Raw genomic sequence first — 5698 nt, 5'->3', positions numbered from 1 at the left:
TTACTCTTTTGCTGCCCGTACTTATTCCCTGATGACTTAGCTTTCTTGTTCTTAAACTCTTCTCTATCCTTCAGCTTGTCCTCCTCAACTTGTTACACATGGATCATTAGTCTTGCTATGCCCATGTCACCTATTAGCATGGCTGCCTTAGTTCCCTTACTTGATGGATGAGTCAACCCCACAACGAATAAACTCATCCTGCTCCTCATGTCAGCAACCATCTTTGGAGCATAGCAGGAAAGTTGTGGGAACTTCAGACTGTACTCATGAACACTCATAGAATCCGGATTAAGGGTGAGAAACTCTCTTATGTTTGCCTCTCGCAATTCACGGGGAAAGAAACGCCCCATGAGAGCACTCTCAAATACAACCCAACTCACTATTGGTGGATCCTCAGCCCTATTCTTTTTCCATTGGTCGAACCAGATTCTAGCGACACCCTTCATTTGGTATGCAACTAGTTCCACCTTCTCAACTTCAACAACATGCATAATCTTGAATTTTTTTTGAAGCTCTTCAACAAAGTTTTTCGGATCCTCTGGGACACTTGAACCTGTGAAGCTTGGTGGGTTCATCCTTAAAAACTCACGGATCCTTGAAGTATCAACCACTTCCTGTCGATTGTCTCTATGTCCAACTTGATGGGTCACAACTTGACTTAACATCTGGATAGCTTCACATAATTCAGCCTTGGTGACCTCTCCTTGGGGTTGCACTTCTGGTGCATTAGGTACCCCTTTTTCCTCGACATTTGTCCTAGCAGGACGACCTCAGACAACTCTTCTAGCTTCATAAGGGGTCAAACGGACAAAGTAGCACCTAGATCAAGTAAAGCATACACATCTATATGGAAAATTTTTAACATACCAGTCACCACATCCGGGGAACTTTCTTGATCACCTCTAGTTTGGAGAGCATAGAAAGAGTTTAGGAGCACTTGCACCTGAACCACTTGGATTGGATGAAGGGTAGGGTTGAGCCCTATGATGAACATCTCCATCATTCTTAGCAAATGAAGGACAACTCCTTATTTTGTGATCCGTCTTCCCATAACCAAAGCAAGCATTGGACCCCGCTAAGCACTTCCCTTCATGATTTCTCCCACATTTAGTACAAGTAGGAATTGAAGACCTATTACCATCTCCTTGAGGTTTTGGGTTAGACACCTTCTCATTATTAGACCTTGAATGAGCACTAGTAGAACCTTGCCCAGAGAACTTTTGCCGAAGTGGTGAACGACCCCGTCCACCAGACCTAGAATATGAATAGTTACCATCATCCACTCTTTCTCTCATTGCCTCTCTAGATCTTTCCTTGAGCTTTTCTTCCTCAATTTATTGGACATGCACCATAAGGCGATAAATGTCCATGTCATGGACAAGCATAGCAGTGCGGCACTCTTTCACTACCATGTCGGAAACTTCCGACACAAACTTACTCATCTTGGCTTTACAATCCGCCACAATGGAAGGAGCATACTTGGATAGTTGAGTGAACCTCAAGGCGTATTCCTTTATACTCATATTTCCTTTCCTAAGGTTGATAAACTCAAGTACCTTGGCCTCTCTCATATCTAGAGGGGAGAATCTGTCAAGAAAAGCACTTTTGAACCTTTCCCATTCTATGGGACCCGCTTCCAGTGGCCCTGCCTCTTTCCACTAATTGAACCAAATCTGAGCAATCCCTATGAGGTGGTAAGCGGCTAGTTCCGCCTTTTCTACCGGAGTCACACCCATAATAGCAAGTACCTTATAGACCTCGTCGATAAACTCTTGAGGGTAATCCTCAACTTTGGTAATCGGAGCTTGAGGATGAGCTTAGGGAGGAACTTGAGGAGGAACCTCTTGATCGACATTGTCTCCCTCCATCCTTTTTGTAGCCCTTCTATTAGTCAAATCCTGAAAGCCATCGAGCACAAATTAGGATAAAAAATTGTAGAGTTAAACTCCATGGCACGACTTAGAGAAGTGAAGAAGTAAAGTTTCCTAAACATCTAATAGCCTCTCATTCATAAATGTGGCACGCTTCAGACTTATGAACAATACTCTACTAGATGTGGTTTGAGACATCCTAGAACCATTCTAAACCTTGTGCTCTGATTACCAAGTTTGTCACGACCTAGGAGTACCCCTCGATGCAACAAGACGTATAAGACCCTGAGAGGCCTCATACAAGCCACTTAGCATACCATAACATAAAGTAATAGAAAAGGTGCGGAAATTTAAAACTTTTCTACACAATTAAAGTCTTTTATAAAACGAGTGAAAGTCAAACATCATTGTCTTAAACCATCTAACATAAAAGATAAAAATTACGCAGCCCATACAATAGTCCAACATGAAAAGAAAGACATAAAAGAGATAAAGAGGTGACCCAATCCTCGAATACAATGAGGACTCATCAAAGCTTCACTTCCTTGATCAAGTAAAAACCTAGCCACAAGTATATTAATCGGGAACGTCGGACCCTACATTTTATAAGAATGTAGGCAAGAGTATGAGTTAGTACAAGAATGTACTAAATATGATAGCTAGCATGTTGCGCCCCGTTTTTCGCAAAACGGGTTCCGGTGCACGACCTAACAACTCTTTTGGGCTTTGGAGGATTGAAGAGTCGCCACCTAACGAATTAAGGCGCGTTAGGGCACCTATCTAACCTAGCTATTTCTAACTAAGGTCTACGAACCAGAGATCAGGGTAAGGGTTCAAATTACCTCGAGGGGAAGGTGTTAAGCATCCCTCGAGGTCCACAAATGTGGGTCCCGGCTGTATCTCATGCAATTTATGTGGGGGTTACAAGTAGCATTTAAGGTCACTTTATTTATTATTTTTTATTTAATTTGCATGGTGACTAGGTGAGAACTATGATTAAACAATTAGGATTAATTAAACTATCTACTTTATTAATTAAGCATGCAAGACTAGGTGATGTAATAAACGAAAAATAAATATTTAAACAATTAATAAAAGAGGAGCGAGGAGACATAAATTGCACAATCAAATAGAATAAACAATTTTTTTTTATATTTTTATTTAAGCTACCCCAAACAAAATATAATAATAAACAAATAAAGGGACAAAGGAAAGGGAGACTTTGAAGGACTTTAGGATCAACACTCGACTTTTCTTTATTTTTTTGATAGGCTTCCGTGTAGGGACAGACAAAACCAAGGTTTATCTCTTTAAGCCTGAGTCGATGTCATCATCTCCATAGGGCCTAAATACCCCACCACCGCATGCTTTTCGTCTCTAAGAGGTGCCTAGCTTCCCCGCTTAAGGTCCAAGAGGCATTGGACTACTATTAGGGTGAATTTAGACTAAAATAAACTCATAATAGGCCCACCTAGACACCAAGTCAAACAAGTTGGACGAGCACTTAGCACGTAACGTCTCAAGTTGGCCTCTAGATTTTAATTAACATGCTTGCACACAAATAGAATGAAAAGGTCGCATGCTAAGTGTGTGACATACAAACATAACAGTATTATAATAGGCAATACAACAACATGAATACTTAAAGAGTGGCAGAGAGTTATTATAAAATGCAAATTTTAACTATTTATTTATCAAATTAAATAAAATAGATTAGCTTAAAATGGGAAACCTGTGGCAAAAACAATTAAAGCAGCAACAGATTTTAAAAGACATGTATAATATAATTATTGATTAATTTTAGGTGATTAGAAAGTAGATCACACAATACAAGATATATATATATATATATATATATAATTACAAAGCATGTAGCAAATCAGAATGATTTATTAGCATATTTTCAGTAGCAAATAGAGCATAAATTAATTGATTTGGGCCAGATTCAATCTAGGAAGCAGACGATAATTTTAAAACAGAATTTTACTATTTTTATTTATTAATATGATGATCAACACCTCAACTTATTAATTATGTCCTATAGGCATGATTTCTAAGTGTGAACATGCTGAAAACATTATCAAACCCATAAGCATGATATATATTTCATTTAAACAAATTGTTAACCATGTAGGCACGATATTTATTTAATATGTAACAAAGGTTAAACTTATATGCATGATTTCTAAGCCCAAAACATATTGAAAATTATTTAGATCCTAGGCATGCTTTCTACCTTTATCTCACTTATACTTATATTTTATATATACAGAGAAACAAATGTCAGTAATAAGTGAACGGAATATATTCAAGACAAATTCATTTTCAATTATTTAACATGCTGAAAGAATGACTTTAACAAGTTGTTCTATTGATGTTATTAGTTAGATCCTATAAGCATAATTTCTAAGTGAATATGCTGGAATTTATTAATGAAGCCTATATTAACAAATAACAAATATGGCAAATTAGCACAAAAGTTCAGATTTTAATCCTTTTAAATCTATTAACATGCTAAAAAGGTTTGTTAAGCACATGAAACTGAGATCTGGATATACTATAGTTATCGAACTTTTATTAATTCCAGTTAATTAATTAAGAGACTACCAATTGTTATTATGCGATATACTTAAAGGTCGCTCATTACAAATTTAGTTGATTTAAAACTAAACAAATCACAACTAAACAGTTGATTTTAAGTTGGATTATTTAAGGAATTCCGACATAATTAATATATATGTAGCAATCACACATAACAAAAAATAAACTAAACTAAAAATGAAATAGGCAATTAGCACGTATATCCCCCTCGCCTTAGACGATCCCCAAGTTATATCACATATAGAGTTAGAGTTTTACAAATTATTACAAGATAAAAAGAAATAAGTAGAACTTAACTAATTATTCAAAACACAAATTAAATAAAAATAGTTTGTCTAATGCCTTCCACTTATAGCGACTCTTCAACACCTTGAACCCTCAAGTTCAAAACCTGTTAAACTAAAAAAAGCAACATTCCACAAATATAACCAGTAAATATAGCATAAATTTCACATATTAACAATACAAGTTAAATCAAAGAAGGGCAAACACATACAACATCAACGAACAACAAATGGCATATACATAGAAGAGGGTAGAGGGACTGACCCGGATGCTTACATTATCATTACAACTTACATAAATGTATGGATGCAAAATAGTAAAAGTGCTAAATAAGAATATTAACCAGTTAAGCAAAAAAATATCAGCAATGAAGACCACTTAATTCAACTTTCGACCCAAACACAGCAAAAACCAAGTAGAGGGGAACCTTTTTAGTTTACCGGAATCTTAATTCTTTTAAGTAGAGAGCAATATTTTTTAAAGTATTCAAAAGTGAGCCATGTGAGAGCAATGTGTGAATGTCTATAAGTGATTGTAAAAGTTAGAATGTCCGGCCTCTAAACAATGAAGGGAGCCTTGTTTATATACTAAGTGAGAGGGGCAGAGTTTAGAAGGAAAGAAAATATTTTAAGGAATTAATTAATATAACATTTTCCTTATTTCAAAGGAGAGCCAAATCAGATTTTAATTAAATTTTTTACCAAATATAAGAGCAACTAAATAAGACAAAGATATAATTAGAAGTTACAAATAATAAGGTAAGAACTGGCTAGCATGCATAAGGAAAGCAATAACCACCCAAGTAAAAGAAATACTTATTGCTATATTACCATAAATAAACAAGTAAGAAACTATTTGAATTCTAATTACGTCAAGGGAATCAATCATTATATTAATACACTCCAATTGGCAGAATAAACTTCTAAGGAAAAGAAAAATCT

This window comes from Solanum verrucosum, unplaced genomic scaffold, assembly GCF_900185275.1.
Source record: "Solanum verrucosum unplaced genomic scaffold, falcon-dt-bn FXZP01001111.1, whole genome shotgun sequence".
Classification (NCBI taxonomy): Eukaryota; Viridiplantae; Streptophyta; class Magnoliopsida; order Solanales; family Solanaceae; genus Solanum; species Solanum verrucosum.
Note: the sequence above shows the minus strand (reverse complement) of the source record.